Here is an 18,583-nt window from a genome sequence, read left to right as displayed (position 1 = left end):
CTCACTTGTCTTCAATTGGTTTTAAGGCTAAGACTTGGACAGGAATTCCACCACCATGCCTGGAGGTATCTACACCTATTAGAGTTTTAATGTTGAAGGTAAAGTGGATTCATTTGCATAATTAGGGTTGAAACATATTAAGAGAAGAGGCAGGTAGGCAGAGCAGAGTAATGAGGCAGGGAAATGGGAGTAAGTGTGCAGCTCAGCATATGACAGCAGCCATGTTTAGACCGCACTACGGTGAATCTCTCAGGGGAAGCTTACTAATGACTTTGATTTTTCTGGAGATGAGTCAAAACAGTCAGTGGCCTCCCTCCCTCCCACTCAATCTGTCCTCCTCAAACAAGCGCCTCCACTGTCTGTTGATGTTGTTGTTCCAGTGTCGAGTATGGAATTGACACGGCAGGCTATTGTACAGCGGTCTTGTTTGGCTTTCCATTCTCAGAGATTCTGTCAGAGGAGGAAAAGGTGGATACTTTACAGTGCAGCGCGTCCCCTGCACTATCGAGTGCCACACCATCCCAGTGAGCAAATATTTGACAGTGATAGAGGCTTTGTGCTCCATTGAAACTATTCTCAGGCAATGCACCTCTCATGTGTGCAGCATTTTAGTCTGTTGTTGTGCTTCTCTTTGTTTGTTTCCAGACTGCAGCTCTCACTGCATTGTAGACATTGTTCTTACATGGCCAAGGAACTCAATTGCTTTTGATTGTCTAATGCCACATAAACTGCATGTTTGGGTTGCTCTGATAAGACGTAGCGACTCAGTTTATCTTATTATTTCATACTTCAACATAAATAAGCAAATAATTATGTATATTCTGTAAAATGTTCTCTTTGTTTTAATTAGCTTCTGGACAGTTATGTGTTGTAGAGCTCCCTGTGGGCTGCTTGCCAGGCCACTTGTGGTGTTGTAATATTTATCAAACCAAATGAGCCTCCATACACGCCAGGAATGTCTGTAGTCTAGTCCTACACCAATGAGCAAGATAGTATCCAATTAATTATAATGATACATTCAAGAAAAAAATAAGTAATCCAAATTTAATCAGATGTGATGTGCACAGAGTTGTAATCACAGATAGGCCTGAGGTTGAGTTTGATGTTCAGAAGTGCTTTACAAAATGAGAAAAAACGAATCTAAGTCTTTGAAGCCCTCTGTGGAGAGATGTCTCTCGCTATAGACTTCAAGATTCTAGATTACCATAATGAAGGATAGGTTATCCCTAAGTAGCATGTCATTATCCTTATATGACTGATATGAATATGTATATAGGAATAGTTAGATAAGCAGATCAATGCCACTCTCATTTCTGTCTGTTGAATATAAAGCTACAGCCAGCAGCCAGTTAGCTTAGCTTAGCATAAAGACTGGAAAAAAGGGCAAGCAGCTAGCCTGACTCTCCCCAAAGGTAACAAAACCAGCCTACCAGCAATAGAAAAGCCCACTAATCAACAATTTATGTCTTGTTTCACTAATCCATACAAAAACTGAAGTGTAAAAGTGACAAGTTGTGGTTGCAGGAAGTTAAGTGTGGGACTATTTCTTGGCCGGGTGTAGTGTCTTCCTGGATGTTGGATTAAGCAAACAAGATGTAATGTGTTAATAGGTGAGCTCTAGGGGTGCTGATATGGTGGATTTTGTGACAGAGCCAGGCTAACTCTTTCTCCATGTTTCAACTCTGTGTGTGCTAAGCTAACTGGCTGCTTGTTAGCCTCATATTTAACAGACATATATGAGTGTGGTATCAATCTTCTCATCTAACTTTCGGAAAGAGATTTGAATATTTTATTTCATTTCTATTAATGAACTGTGGCAACTATCTCCCTAAACCCCAAACCAATAAATCAATTATCTAGGCCATTGCATTATCAGCAAATGCTTTCTGGAATCACTCTATTGACAATGTATGGATGAGTGACTTTATGGACTGTCACAGTGCCCAGAGTCGATATAAGCACAACTTTGCAATTAAATTTTTGTTTGTGGCCCTACAGTCAGCTTGCTTTCACAAAAGTCAGAAAAAATAGTTTTAAAATACTATAGATGTGTGAGTTTTTGGAAATCTCCTTGGGTACAGTGCTTTTCTCTGTATACTGTAGGTCAAATACGGTAATCAAGGAGGGCATCCTCCTTTGTGCGGAGGATAATTTTCAGGAATTAAACATAACTTCTTTTTAATTCGTGACAATACAGTCTGTCTTGCTTTGTGGCCATGAACTGTGAGAATAGCTCTTCTGGTTGTGTTTAAATCAGCATACTGGATTATCAGATCAGATTTATTGCAGCAGTTGTTTTTTCCTGCTTCCACACTCGGACTATCGACGTCTGCCGGGAGAAGATAGCCCTAATTATTTTCAATCCATATGTGATTAACAGAGATTTGCCTTTAAATGCTCAGCGCGCGGGCCTGTTGAACAGTCAGCTCAGACACGGACCAGTAGCTTCAGACTCGCTCCATGAGCTCATAGCTGAATGTGCTTCAAACCACCGTGGGAATATGGGAATGTGAAATCACATAAAATCTCTTATACTAACAGTGTTTTTGGCCATAACTTTTTCCTCAGCAATTTTCCATTTGTCATAATATGGTTTGTGAGATTCAGCAGGAATTTAGGAATGTATTTAGGGGAAGGTCAAAAAATCTTGAGTCACTATGGTATCCATTTATCATGCAAGCTACCCCTAAGAGCAAATGCAGAGCTACTATTTGGCTTATGTCTTGTAACATAATGCAGCTGTGTAATGATTGCCCCAGGCGAGTTCATCTATGGTCTGTGTACTTGATTAGCCGTAATTAATTTTCTGACATCAATCCCAAACTCAAGGCAGCAATCAAGAGATTTCTTTTTTTTTTGCCTGATTGAAGCCAAGTGGCAGTAAACTATATTTGGAAAATAGAAAAGTGAGATCACTGCAGTTTTAACACTGTTTGGTAACAGGTGAATGTGTGGGAAGGGAAGCAGATAAGAAGGTATGCCAAAACCCATAGCTCATATTCTGCTGATGTGTGATGATGTTTACTGGGGAATATGCAGAGAGGGAATAAGAATTAAAAAAGAAATGGCATTCTTGGAACAATAAATCCACAGAATTAAAGCTGCAGAAAGCAAAATGTTTATGTAAAAATATGCACAGCCTACTTGCTTCAGCTTCTAAGTAAAGCTGCAAAAGAGACAGGTCTCCCATTTACTGTTTAAAACGCCATGGTTTTACCATAGTTTTAATATTTAATTCTTTTCAGGTGTTAAACATGGTCACTCTCACAGGAAGTGACAATTCAACACCTGAGAGTAACATACTGTTGTTTAAACAGCAGTGAGGAAAACCATCCAGAACAAGCACAACTCACTGATGACAACTAAACCAACCGTGAAAACATTTTTATCACATTCAAATACCTTTTCACTGATTTCATATGAGATCCAAAAATTCTAAAGGCAATTTCCTACAGCTAAAGTCCCCGTTCTGTTTCCAACTTTCATATCAGTGACTTAAATTCTCACAAGGGTAGTTGAATTTAGCCTGCCTAATTTCTGAATGAATTTGCGTTTTAAGCAGAAGTGTGAAGTGAATATACATTGCTATGCCTTGTAAACCTTTATGTTTTAATATTACTAAAATGACCACATATTTAACTGTTAAAGGTGCAATATGTAAGTATCCGAAATTCCCTCTCACACTAACATTATCCAGCTAACCCCTCAATATCACAATATATTTCACATGCTGTGCGGAAATATTAGCTTACCTGACTGTGTTGTGGTGGGTGCCAGTTGTTTGTTGATGTTAGCGGACTCCATTTCAAAGTTAACGTTTACTATTGTTGCACCCTGTTGATGCCGGAGAGAGGTAAGGCTCTCGCGAGTGCACATAAATGTCAAATCCTTTGGATTTTCAGGGAAAAACCAGCCCGAGTCCTTCACATAGAAATCAGTCCACAGGCTGTTATAGGCAACCGATCAAGTCTGGGAAGGTCTCATTTTTTAAGTTACCTTACAATCCGTTCACTCATTGGCAATAGAAAGCATATATATACATATAGAACCTTCAACACATTGGTATTTTTTTTGTAGTTATGGTAGATGTTAAAAACAGATTAACTTTTAGCTGCCCTAAATACCTTATTGTCTTTCTGTTTTTTATTTGGAGTCTCAGACATTAGTGAAACTGTTTCACCATCAAAAGATAAATAAGGTTGTAATCCATTTTACCACCAACCTGCTTTTCTGTTTAGGCATAATCACATAATACAGCTAAAACAGCTTGTGAGTGCTTTATCCATGTAAGCACAACAGATAATTTGGGGATTTTAGGCATTTTCCTACTCTGTTTTCAGATATTTTGCCCAGTGTCCAATATATTCAAAACACCTTTTACAACACTATTCAAAATTATAGCCTAAGAGAGGCTTTATTTAAATTAAAACATGTTTTATAACCAAATTACTGTCGTTCCTTTCCAATTATAGAGTTAGAAGATTATCTAAGGTATAGGCTGTGCTTCCCATAGCCAGAGTAGGCAGACTACTTAGGACTTGGCACATATCTAAATGTATTTTCCATTTAAAGTAATAAATTCAAGGTTCAGTTGGTCATGGTCGAGGTAACACCTTTGCCTCATTTTGAGCCGGGAAAAGCCCTGGTGTGAGTTAGTGTGTAAGCCTGTGCACAGTGATTCAGAGGTTCTCTACATGGTTAAAATTAATCCTCCAGCCATGTTGTCACTCCTGTCCCCTAGCTGGCCTCCCTGCAGATCCTTGAGTGCCCTCACAGTGCAACAGCACCGGCAATGTCACGCTATCACTTTCCCTTCTTACCTCCGACACAATCATGACATGAAAAGGGGCAAGCAAGCGCATAAATATGCAGACATACACAACAATATGTGCTGTACAGACTACATATTTCCCATGACATTCGTCTAATAAAAAATGTATCCTGGTGCCTGTTTCTAGGTTAGAAATAGTGAGGACAGAAAAAAAATACTATGAAAAAGAGGATACATTGCAGACCACCCACTTGAGCAGCAAAGCACATTTTCTTTTTGTTCAAAAACTAAAGAGGTGATTTGTGAGTTAATATTTCAACATTTTTTAAGTTCTGTTTTCTAGGTAACAAAACAATTTGTATGACATCTGTATGTTTAACAAATATTAATTCAATTATGATTCATTTATCTCAACACAGATTGATACCAAGGACATAAACATGTTGTGGCTGTAGTACCGAAATGCTCTCTCCAGCATCATCTCTCTCATTTGAGGGCTTTAAATCCAGGACTGAATCCAGGAACTGATCAGGCCGAGCCAAGATTAGATTTTTAAAGATAAAATGAATGAGCAGCAGGGAGAAACACTCTTTACTCATCATTTTCAACAAAGCCAGTGAATATGAATGAATGGGTGAATCAATGAATGGATGAAACTATCAAGGAAAGTAGAACTGAACCAGCTCCAAGAGGATTTTAGCAAAGAGCATCTGGGCAATATTGCTGTAATTAGGAAACCAGCCAAGGCCGGTTTTTCTCTTTCGAACAGTTAAGTCAATGAAAATCTGGAGCATTGATAGTATGCCACCCAACATTTGTGTGTTGATGCTTGAGATGCCCCACAATCCCACTGTTATTAGCAGAGAGTGATAGGTGAAATAGGGGTTTTTAAATTACACCTAGATATGAAGAACAGCAAAGACCTAGACGTCAATAGAACACAGCGCTTTATATCTGCACACAAATGATTCTAGATTAGATCCTGACACCTTTGTAGGGTAGAACATGTCTGAAACATGCTGCTTTATGTGGTACAATATCATCTATCTATGAGCTTCTTAAAATTATCATTGCTGAGTCTTTAATTTATTGTGTGGAAGATGTTTGAGCCCACTCTTAAGCTGTAGGATGCAAACTTGGTTTGAGATGGTGAATTTTCATCAACAACCAATTTTTCAGTAGAGTTTTAATAAGCACGATTGCCAGAAGCAACAGAATGTTTGTGCTAGCAAGGTGACATTTTCCTAAAGTGTGATATGGTTTTTTGGTACTGTGGGGACTAGCTTTCAGTGTAAGGAGTGGAACATTGTCACTGGCAATCCATTAGCACACTGCCATTTTGGTGTCAAATGGACAACATTTTGCACCTTCTGCTGCCTGCCAGCTCCGTACATGTCAACTACCATGCCCAACAGTGTTGTGTGCTATTTTGCTAGAGGCTACTGTATTTCCATTTTTCAATAAAAAAAAATCAATTACCAAAAAGACAAAAAACAAAACATGTTTTTTTCCCCAATTATGGCAGTTGTGTGAGCAAGAGTAGCTATAGATTAATGTTTAATTCTGTACAGCCTCTCTGTGCCCAACAGCTTGCATGTAAGAAGCCCCGTTCTTTCAGGTGATTAGCTTTCTTTACAGCTAGCAGGTGCATCTTCCATCTGCAGTCTTTAATTTGAATGACGCGCATTGGCAAAGCAGGAATACGTACATCAGCTTAATCACGTTGCCTTGAATAAATCCTGCACCAGTGCTGTGTAAAGTAACCACACAAACCTGTGGTGTCTTTGTACAGCAGGGTGTGGTAGAGCAGAAACCTGACCTGTCATATAACTGTGTTGGTTAAATTTCATAGTGGAGTGAACAGAAATGAGAATATTAACTTCATCATGGCAGACACTCCTGTGGACTATTACTGAAACAATTTAGTTGTGCTGCAGTGGAAAAGGAAAACAACCTTTCTGTCACTTGCAGAAAGGTTTCTTTTTTCTTACTACACTCAGGACACCTGTTTCATGGTCGATCAGAACTGGTTCTTATGACGTGCTGTCCAAGCACGTCAGAAATCAAATGTGTTTATAGTTGTTCTGAATGGCTTCACTCAAAGGTGGAGTGAAAAGCCGACCATCACAGAGAGGGGAGGGGGACGGGCGACATGATATTGTTTAAATACAGGGATAACGTTGCATATTTTATCAATAGTGTTGCACTCGGTCATTGTCATGGGAGGATTGTCAATTTCGGGTCTCTTGTTTGTCATTGCGGCAGCAGCGACACTACATGACATGAATAACCAGGCTTACTTGGCTAAGCCAGCTAGCATACATCCATGAGCATGCTAGAGCAAAGTGGTGCACTCCCAATATGTTCTGGGTGGAACTCGCACTCTAGAATTATTGTTCTGCAAGTTGGAGTGAGTGGATTATTGAACTATTTTGACAGTACTAATTTGGGTCACAGAGCATACCGAACCGAAGAAAGTAGCTTACCGAAGTGAACATCCCGTACTGAACAGTTTGGGATGAATACACGTACCGTTACACCCATAACTGATAATATATGATAATGGATTTTTTCTAATCCAACCCTGGTTCCATATGTGCTCTTGGTTCCTCACATGCCTCCAACCACAAAAATACCAAAAGTGCATTGCCTACCTCTGCACAGTGTGCACTTGACTGCGCCTTGCACTGTGACCAGACTCTCATTCTCCAAGAATTTGAAATGTTTAAGTAAAGCACTGTGAGTTAAATCGAGCGACAGTCTATTAAAATAAACAAAGAGGTGTCCTAATTGGTGCAGATCATGCAGTGTTACATTTATTTTGAGTTTGTCTTCCAACTTCCATCTTGGAAAAAAACAAAACAGTCTTGGACTTGATAGTTACACCAAGTGAAGTCCAAACATGCTTTTGAAGGGAAGTATGGGCACTGTATCAAATACAAATTTAGCACCTCTTTTCTGCGGCCATGCAGCAGTAAAGTGGAACATTTTGGTGTGCAGTCCAAACATGGGCCAAAGCATGAAAAGGACAGGAGAGTAAAAATATACACCAGCACAACCAAATGCTGGGGAATACAACTATTCCTTCCCCTGCCATAGCCAGTTTACTTTCTTTCTGAGGGAACTGTATAAATGCAACAGGACTTAACTAGCAACAACATGGGCCTCCACCTAGTGTTGGCAAGCTGCCTCTTGATGTGATGTGAAGAGGAGAGAACTGTATTTCTGGCAGGCAGCTGTGAGTCACTTTGTCAGTGCTGAACTTTGCTGTAGCACTCATCACTGCTTCATCATATCACTGCAGTGTTTGCAGGTGAAAAGGTCACTCCCTCCAACCTATGGACTAGCCATGTGTGTTGAGTTGATATTATTTAATAGTCCAGCTGCGGGTAGTGGTGGGGTCATAGCCTGAAAACATGCAAGGCTACACTGATGGCTTAGACTTGAGATATCAGTCAAAATGTAAATATGTGCTGTTAGGCTTTGCTGTAATTTCCATAGTAAAATGCCCAGTTCATTACTGTCATTTCAGAGTTATGGCCATTTAGACTGACATTGCATATCATTTCAAGTACCCTGCTGTATATTTACATATTGCAGCAATATACTGTGCTCCGTTTCTGCTCATAGGGATTCAGTGCCAGTTTCTGTTCAGTTGTACAGATATTGAGACATAATATCATTATCTTGTAATACATCCTGTATCGTAGAATTATCTATAGAGTCATTAGTCAATATAGTTATTTTAAGGCATTCGGGATTCTAGAAATAAAAATGCTGTTCATTTTTCTGAACAATTTTAGATGTTCCATAGTCTGAGCAATTCCCAGGCTTGGATGGGAATTAAACTCTCCCAGTTATATGATTAGAACTAAAATCTTTGTTAGAAAATATCAGATTTTTCCATTAAGTTAAAGTCTGTGTTTGTAAAACTATTAGAAGACAAAAACAACTTCCCAGGTGCATTTTAATAAATTACATCCAATCACAGAGTTTAGAGCCCTTGAAAATAAATATTAAATATTTCTCTATTCTCTCTCTAATGTTAAATATTCATGACTAAATTAGCAACAATCAAGATTAAACTTTGGAAGAGAAAGATAGTTATTGTTTATGAACAATAATGTTTGTTGATGTTTATTTGATGTTCAGAATTACGTGACACTTTTTCTAACTAAGCCCCGCCCACGTCAAACCAGGGAGAAAAGAAAGGACAAAAACACGAATATAGAAATCTCTCATATAAAATAACCAGAACTGTTCAACCTTCAGAAAAATGTGTGTTCATGTGGGACCCCATCACTCATACTGAAAACCTGATTAAGAAAATAGTTTTTTAGGGGCCTTTAAAATTCTGTCTCATGAGCTGCAGAAACGAATGATTACACTTTTTCAGAGAACTGATAATACAATCTGGGCTGATATTAAATAAATTCACTTCAGGATTCTAGGATTATTAATTCTGCAACAACCAACCCATATTTCATTCCCAACCGCAAAGCAGAAGACTTTTGAATTCCCTAGAACTCTGATTTGTGCCTCTGACTGGCTTCTTCTCTATCCAACAGCTGCCATGCTCATAGATATTGTAGTATTTAGAGCCATCTGTCATGCAAAACATGACTGAGCATGAACATGACTTCTCAGAAATAAAGTTGAAATAATTAAAACTGTTGGCCATAAGTACAGGATAGCTACATTATACGACAGACTCATGTGTCTCTGTGTTGAGGAATATTGACAATCTCAATAAAAGAAAGCTTTGAAACAAGTATTAAAATTCTTCTGGGACCAGCCGCTCATCCCACTTCACGATTCTCACCCTTATTGAGATTTCCCTTCTGTGGGCATGTAAATCAGCGAGATGGTTTTATGTATATGTACAATATAGCCTTGGGTTTTTGAGAGAAGACTCTGGATAAGTCAGGATAATGCCAGGTGGCCCATGCTTCAGCCCCAGTACTCTTCTTCTGTGGCACCATGATTACATTTATCCCCTGCCACGACTTGAATTAGAACTAGGACTTAAAGGACATACCTGAAACCCTCTCTCTCACTCACCTTCACTTTTCCTTCCCTGACTCTCCTCTCACCCAAGATGACTCAGTAAGCACAATCTTCCCAAAAATCTCATTAAGGCCCACCACAGCCACTGAGTGCTGTTGCATTATTCATGTGTTTTTCCCAAGCACTCTCAAAAACTGGGTGAATAATTCCATCTGATGTTTAAAATGCACAGCAAGAAAATCAGCTAGATTACATCTAAGCATACCTTTATACTAACAATACTGTCACTGGGCTCCTACTAGATAATAAATTCTCATATATGAGGTGATCCATAAGTAACTCAAGCTGCGTAAAGTCGCATGTACTGCAATTTATAATCTATATAAATAATTTAAAAAAGCTTCTTTAATAAGATGAAGCATTGGGCATATTGGGTTATATTTAAAACACTTAACGATCATCAGTTTGAGACATGTGGCTCATCTCAGGACTGAGATATTTCAGTGGGACTCATTAGCTGGCAAACATAAGCATTTTATTTATGCATGGGATGCTAATCCATCTAAAACTGTATGTGTTCTTAACACTCCCCGCAGCGCCATTCAATGTATCCACCAGGGCAGCTAAAGAGATCTGCATAATTCTTCAACTGGCTGTAGAGGACCTGTCAAGCTTTATAGAGATGGAGAACTTGTACTTAAGTGGGTATACACAGAGGTAAGAGTGTTTGGGTGTAAGGTTGTGTTCTTTCCTGTCTACAGAGTGTTAGTAGTTAGAACTACAGTACACTGAGCTGGTAAGTAGTTGTTTTACTTAAAGAGGACCTAATATGCTGATTTCAGCTCTAAATTCTTATTTTTGGACTCCACTAGAGTAGCTCTGCATGATTCACAGTCCTTTATGCAGCCCCTCAATATACACAGTTTCTCTTACACTCTGTTTTAGCTCCTGTCTCTTTAAGGCCCCCCTCTCGATGAGCCCACTCTGTGCTGTTTGGTCAGCTTTATGTATCAGAATTGTGTAACTTTGCTGTCAATGCAAACCAAACCTTTCCTGCTTTACTGCTTCAAATTAAAAGCTTTTAAATGACTAACGGGAGACTAAAAACATGTTCCTCACTGACAGTGAGGATGTTCGCTGACGGCGCTAAAACCGGTTGAAACAACAACATATGGAGCTATTTGGAGCTATTTGTTGAGTGAATCAGTTAGGAATAACACAGGGAGGAAGAGTACAAGCAGAAACAGCCACAGTGAGATGTTTTATGAAGAGCTGCAGACAACCAGCACACCTCCAACAGGTAAACTACTTATTTTACTTTGCTGTCCTGTGTAATGGCATTGTGGCTTGGCGTGACTACTCTGGGAGCAGAGCAGCGAACTCACACTCTGTGCACGTAGCAGATGTCCACAAAAAGAAACCTGTCTCAAACTGACGTCAGCTCAGGCTGAAAGCAGAAAAAAACGTTGGAAACTTACTTGCTACATATGTTTACCTCGTTATCTGACACGTCGGACACTTTTAACATGTATATCCAAAATTGTGACATTATATACATGTCTGAAAATAAGGAAAAGCATAATACGGCCCCTTTAAAGGATATGGAATTTATTAAAGCTCACACAGCTTTTAGATTATTGTCTCACAGCTCTCAAATAACAAACATGAAACAACCCAAGTGAACAAGTGCATGCGTAAGAAATGTGAGCATATTTAAAACCAAATATGCAGATATTTTTTCGGAAGAGTTAAACAGAACTAAAACTGACTGTTGCAGCTGGTTAGAGGAACAATCAACCAATCTGAGTTTTGTAGATTGGATTAAGAATGGAGATGTTGTCTTCCCTCTTAGCTAGCTAGCTAATTAGCTAGATCTGTGAAAATGGGCAATTTCAATCTTCTATCTTTGTGAAAAACTTTGCATTGATTGCTCCTACAGTAGCAACTTGTACTGCAGGTCTGTTTCAACTGAAAATGATGTTGGCAGGACCGATATGTTACTAGCTACTGATTAATGAAGGCAAAACAATTCAAAATAACTCAAAATAAACAAAATGGCAATTCAGTCTGATTATCAGACTAGTCTTCAAAATTGTTTAAATCAGATTTAAAATTTTGTCAATGCTGATCCAAACTGTGTTAGTATCACATTTGTCTTAAACTGCAAAGGCTAAACTACTATATTTTTGCGACTAGTTTACAGTGCTAACAACACAGTTTGGCAAAGAAATTTCATTCATTTTAGGAAATGCTTATCAAACATGTGGGTTACTGTCTATGATACAGAAAGACAACAAACCTGTTGGAGGATGAAAATATGGTACTGTAGACTGGATCTGGATCATATGCTGCCATAAAGTCTAACGAATAATCCCAAAACTTCCACCGCAAAGAACAACTGTACAGCTCTAGCCTGCCAGCATCTTAGGTGTTAAGTGTAAAATTAAATCCTACTTTGATCTGATATATTAACATCCTTCAGACAGCAGATGATACAGCAGCTCTGATACAACACTGACTCAACTATTATGGATATATGGTACCAGTAAAAAGTTTAGACACTTTCTCATTCAAGTGAATGGGAAAGTGAGTCCAAACTTTTGACTGGTACTGTACACTCACGCATTCTTCTACAAAAATCTTCAGTGTTTCCTCATCATCTTCTCTGGCAGTTTTATTTATGACACAGCTGAAGATGATAGTTTTGGGGTTTTTTTTAATCTCTTCCCACTGCTATGTTTTCATGCATGCCAGGGAATGTTGTATGAGTAACTGAGGTTGCAGTATCATTTCATGACTCATTTTTACCTTCACATGAGACATATGCTGTAGGCAAGCCCCAAGGAAGGCGGGAGATTCCACAGCTGCTGCTGTTAAAATATGCAAATTGGTAAAATATGGTTCCAACTAAATATAACCTGCAATTAAAATTTTAGTGTTGCATTAAGCAGGAGTATAACACAATAATGACCCCACTGAGTCACAACCTGTAGATGATTTATAACCAACCTGAGTGTGGTGGGTGAGGATGCAGAGAAAGAGAGAAACTTATGAATAAATATGCCTGCATCAATCTAACACTGATGTTACAGCAGGGTGTTGTATGGCTTTGTCTAAGTTTTATGGCTGTTGGCAGAGCTGTGGCCTTTATTAATTCAGCCAAATAAAGTATCACGCATAGCAGGGTACTGTATATATGCCAGTGAGTGAACTGCATCTGAGCACTACACAGCCAGACAGATCAAATGTAAGTTTGGCTGAACTTTACTGTTCAAATTTGCATAGAGTCCAACAAACTTTAAGTCACATTTTCTGTCATATAACATACATGTATTATTATGGTGTGGCATGTTTCCACAGCTCCTCTCTCTGAAGTGCCATAAGGATGAGTGCCTCTCATCTCCATGTGCAGTGAGAATAGAGACTAACTCAGACTGGCAGATGGGTAGAGGGCATCCAGTAAACAGCTACACAGGTCAGGATGACATTAAAATGTCTTTCATTGGCCATCTAACTAAAGAGGGGGAGTCCTCATGCATCTACAGGCATCAAGAGTCACATTTACAACACAGTACAGTACCTCCTGGCTTTCACACACACCCACGCATAGCTGAAAAATTTCAAAGAATTGCCTCTTAGATGTTTAATATTATTTTTGTAGTTTTTATATTTTCTCTGAAATGTGGGTGCATAACTAAAATTACACATATTCTTGCTTTATGACAGTTTCTCCTAGTGAATCATTCGTGATTACATTCTGACAATTTATCTGTCAAGTTCATCGCTATGAGTTGTAAGCAGAGTCCCTTGCGCGCGCACACACACACACACACACACACACACACACACAGGCAGTGCTGTCAGCGCTCTGGTGGGCTCAGTTGGCAGCACTGAGAATGCCTAGCATGCTGTCAGCGGCACGTTCGCACTGACCTCGGACCAGTGAAACACAGCAGACCAGGACATCCTACAGTCTGCTGAGCACGGATCAGCCAACTGGCCATGACGCTGAAACATGGTTTGTCAGAGAGGGACCCTCTCTCTCTATGCAGCACCCAACAGTCACACCAAACACAGACCGGGGGAGGGGAGACTGGAGCTCAGCCGATATGTTTGTTTTTAAAAAGTGATACTAGTAATGATTCTGAAACCAGCCCCTGCTGTCTGCCACAGGTTGGAAACTAGCTGATGATCCAAAAATGTTGTGTTCATTGGCTGAAAATGTTAGAAAAGCTTTAAGGGCCCCATTTACACTTCTTATTTCAACACTAATATCTGAATAAAAAACAAATCCAATTCTTACACTTTCATTTAGACATATTAACCCAGATTTTTTTAAAAATCCAACTATCTTCGTCTTGGTGTTTTTCTGTAAATGTAATTCAAAAGAAGAAGTAGATGTACACTGATGGATGTCTTTGCTGAAAGAGTTAAGCTAGCTAGCTACCAACAACTGACCAGATGACTAACAGAGAAGGACTGAGCAATGTTAAAGCTTTGCTCACCAGTGTGGCTTCTTCCACACAAAAATTACTGATGTAGTTGTTCTTGGGGAGACATGATCCCTCACTGGTTTCCCACCTGTAAACACTGCCAATTGTGTTCATTGGAACATGTAGTTGCTGCTGGGCTGGCCCCCTAAACTCTTCAACATCAGGTGTCTCAGTCCTCCTTGGGAGAGTCTTGAGATGCAATCAGTTATTAACAATAACTCTTGTTTGCATTTACAATTCAGTTCTTTGGGCTCATGCCCGAGACTCATGAGGTAGATACATATAAATGGGGTATAATGGGCTTTTGGAAATTGATAACATTCATGTATTCATTCATTGGACTTCAGCTGTATTATAACTGTTTTCGCCAGTGTGGCTTCTTCACCAGTGCCATTGAAAAAGGCTTTTTCATGAAAAAGAAACAAAAAAACACCTCATTATCCTTAGGATTTATGTCCATATTGAATGATTCCACACCTCACAGTTAACGTCCAATCTCAGAATTCAGTATCAATGGAGGAAGCATTGCGTCCTTTCTGTAGTGAGGCAAGAAAATAAGGGTGTGGAGGTTGGTATAGTAGATGGGTGTATAACACGTCCGATTTTCAACGCGGGAGACCAGAGCAAAATGCAAAATAATTGTTTTTTAGAATTGGTCCCTCTTAATCTGCATTTAAACGAGAAAAGACAAACACGGCCTTTCGAAACAGAGGCTACCACAAATGAATTGAATTAAAATGTGACACAATAATTAATTCAGGTTAAGTCCAAGCAGTGTAGTTTGCTCAAATCTTGCTTAAAATCCCTCTTATCAGAAGAGGACACACAAGTTTAAATATTGATACTGGCCCAATATTTTGAAAAAAAAGAAGAAAACAATATATCAGTCTAACTGTAAAGTAGCCCCTGATTCTCATATGGTGAAATCTGCGGGACTCACAGATTGAATATATATATATGTGTGTGTGTGTGTGTCTCCACCTGTTATGTGACCATGTCCTGCTCACGCCAGACTGTCTGAATCACGCTCGGGCAAGAAGGCAGAACTAAGGCCCTTCTGCTTTCATCTATAATTCAGAGCAGCACCACATACCATTTGTCTCCTGCAGAATTACAATTTCATATCTCCTGTTTCTGGGGAATTGCTTTTCGAGATAGAAAAAAGGGGGTGCACACCTATTCAAGGTTTCAGGTGTTCCTTTGTAAGGGCTCTTTAGGGAATAAAGGAGTATCATGTTAGGAAATCTATCAGCAAAATACATACAGTATGAAAGCAGTGCGAGATATTTCTTTACAAAAGGCTTCTGAGGGTTGCAAGCATCCATCAATGGGAAAATCAATAAATCTGCTACGCTTTTGCTGCATATCATCTTCTTTCTCTGTCTCTGTTCAACCCAGGACTGATGCCTCTATAACGAATATTAAATCTCTATATACAAGCGCATACTGATGTGAATGTACTGGGCTTTACGGCACTGTGCATTTTCTGGGCAACAGATAATCCATAACAGACTTTCATTTCAGTTCTTGATATAGTTACTTAGTGAAGAAACTCATAACATATACTGCATGCAAAATGAATAAAATAAATAGAAGAGTTCATTTGTAGCTTATAAAAGCTACAGTATCTGAAAGGTCTGTGCATGCAATTTCATGAGGGATACTACAAACTTGTTTCAGCATTACCAACTAATGCTAATAGAAGAACAAAAGGAGACTCATAAAACACCTACTCTCACAAATAAAAAATGAAGGACTGATGAATGTTACAACCAAAATATTGTATTTTTCAACGTGTGTTTTATATTTAAAGTACCAACAGTGTTTTTGACTAGTTTTGGAAGTTTTGAGGGCTTCACAGTCATCTCCTCTGAGCTGCAAACCTACAATCTAGAGGAAACTTTTTGGAGATCTTACAATTGGCTTGGATAATCCATAATTAGCACAAAGTCCAATAACAAAGCAGACTGAGTAGGCTGTTCCTCCCAATCAGTCCCTTTTCAAGTTTCCCTATTGTGTCCGTTTAAGTTGAGTCTGGGACTCAGCTCAGGGACCCAAATATTGTTACAATAGACCCAGTGTCTTTCCAGAAAAAGGCCCCTGAAGCTCCTTGCAGTACTGTAAGCATCTCCATTTCTGCAAAAGACAGTTACATTTTCACACAAAATTTAGGACATAAGTACTTTCTTGGATACTATCAAAAAAAACAAAACAAAACAAAAAAAACATCTGTTTGCAATAATGATTCTCAAATCTACTGGATGTGGAGAGACTGAATTATTTGTGCAAACACCCCAAATGTCTACAGCACACAGAAAAACTACAAAACTTAAGTCCCTAATGTTCACTGAATACACCTATGAGGTGTTGCTATATGTCGGTTTATCAAGCTGATTATAAGGTACAGTAATACACAAACACATTAATAAAATAAAATGAGACATGGTGAAACATGGTCAGGAAAATAACAGGGGGGGTAAACCAATCATTAATACCTAAAAGTCAATGCTGCATGCCGGAAAAGCAATACAGAGGAAAGATTTATAGTTTACAGAAACAGTGCACAAAAATCCAATAATGTCCAGTGAGCTGCGAGAATGACACTGTGTGTGTGTGTGTGTGTGTGTGTGTGTAAAGTTGTGTCATCTGCTGCACAGAGCTACATGGCAGCCTGGCTGAGACTCATTGGTCAACCTGTCATCACTGGTTCTGACTCACCGCTTAACCTTTGTGAGCATACGCCGTTATTTAGTACAACACTGGCCCCGTGGGGAGAGAGAAACGGTTAAATGGATGAGGCTGCAGCGGACAAGCTTACCAGCCCCACCCCCTCACACACACACACACACACACACACACACAGTACTGAACATGCACACACTCTTATCTACTGCACTCAGCTTCTCACTGTAGACAGAGTGGAGACTGATTCATTCAAAGTTAGAAAACAGTTCAGAGTAAACCAACTGAAGTAAGGCTATTAATCCAAAACAGTTGAATGTTTAATAAAACATATGGAAAGATTTATCAAATGGTCTACTGTCAATCCTAATACAATATTTGGCAAAAGGCAAATATAGTACGTCACTTGTGTGAATATTCCTTCCTCCCAGATTTGTTTAAAAATATTTAAATTTTTAGCCAAGTTAGCGCATAGCTCTAAGAATAGCAATGTTAGTCCAAGAAATTTATGGTCCCCAGAGGATGAATCATACTGACTTTGCGGATCCCCTGACGTTTCATCTGGTGTCCATCATTGGGCCCATGTTTCACTTGAAACACTTGAATACTGTACCTCTCATCTACTAGGTGTAGATGTAGATATAGACTAATGTTAGCATGCTAAACTAAGATAGTGAACATGGTAAACATTATACCTGCTAAATGTTGGAATTGTCACTGTGGGCCTGTTTACCAAATAGAAACAGACACAAATAGTAATGAGTCCAATCATTGCTATCGATAACTTTAGTTTTGCTTAGTTACATGAATCAGTGTTTCATAATGTCCCGATGACATACTGTATGTAGTGCTCAAAATTTAAACCAATCAGGCATTTCTATTTGATTTTTTTGCTAATAATGACATCATGATGACACTGCATCATAATGCCACATCTGTCACAATGATTTCTATTAAATTGGTTTCTGCCACATACAAAGTGACAGTCAAAATTGAATTTGGCTCAAAGTGGCACAGTTTTCTTTTCATGAATTAAGCACATGTTCTAAAAGAGCATTGGAGGTAATGCAACTGAGATAAAATCAATTCTTCTACATAAAATTTTTTTCTTCTTGCATCACTGTTGGTCCCAAGTGGACAACGTGTGCTCATTACACAATGTGGGCTTCTAATTTGCTTTCTATTCTAATAATGGAGGGAACAGACATTGCAATTAGTGAGATCAGTTGCAGAAGACAAATAGTGTAGTTTATGTTGTAAAGAGAGGGAACCAGTCAGAGAGTGCTAACAAGACTCATAGTTAACTCAAAAACCCAACATCATGCCACAGCTGGTATCTCAGAAGAATACAATGCACCTGACACTGGTATTTCAGCTGACAGTGTTACAGCTCAGAGCTTTTTGGGGTGTGAGTTACTGTGTTAGATATTTTTTTAATTGGGAAAGCAACTGAAAAGCCCTGAGGGATTGGTAGCAATACAGGCAGTGCTGCTAGAAACTTTGCCTAAAATTCTAAAACAGTCAAAATGGTGCCGTGTGATTCAGCAGAATAAATTTTTAGTCCTCTCCTGCTGTCTAATCTTCATAACATTAAAACACCAGCCACCCATTACAAGTAGCTGTTGCTTCC

At 39.0% G+C, this 18,583-nt stretch overlaps 1 protein-coding gene across 5 annotated transcripts in view; it reads right to left on the bottom strand.

The window, feature by feature from the left end:
* The window catches only part of trappc9 (trafficking protein particle complex subunit 9), a 213,591-nt gene that overhangs the window by 38,795 nt on the left and 156,213 nt on the right, over nt 1-18,583 (bottom strand). The gene's annotated exons all lie outside the window — the stretch shown is intronic.

Source organism: Thunnus albacares, chromosome 19 (assembly GCF_914725855.1).
Source record: "Thunnus albacares chromosome 19, fThuAlb1.1, whole genome shotgun sequence".
NCBI lineage: Eukaryota > Metazoa > Chordata > Actinopteri > Scombriformes > Scombridae > Thunnus > Thunnus albacares.
Note: the sequence above shows the minus strand (reverse complement) of the source record. Positions and strands in the feature narration are given on the sequence as shown.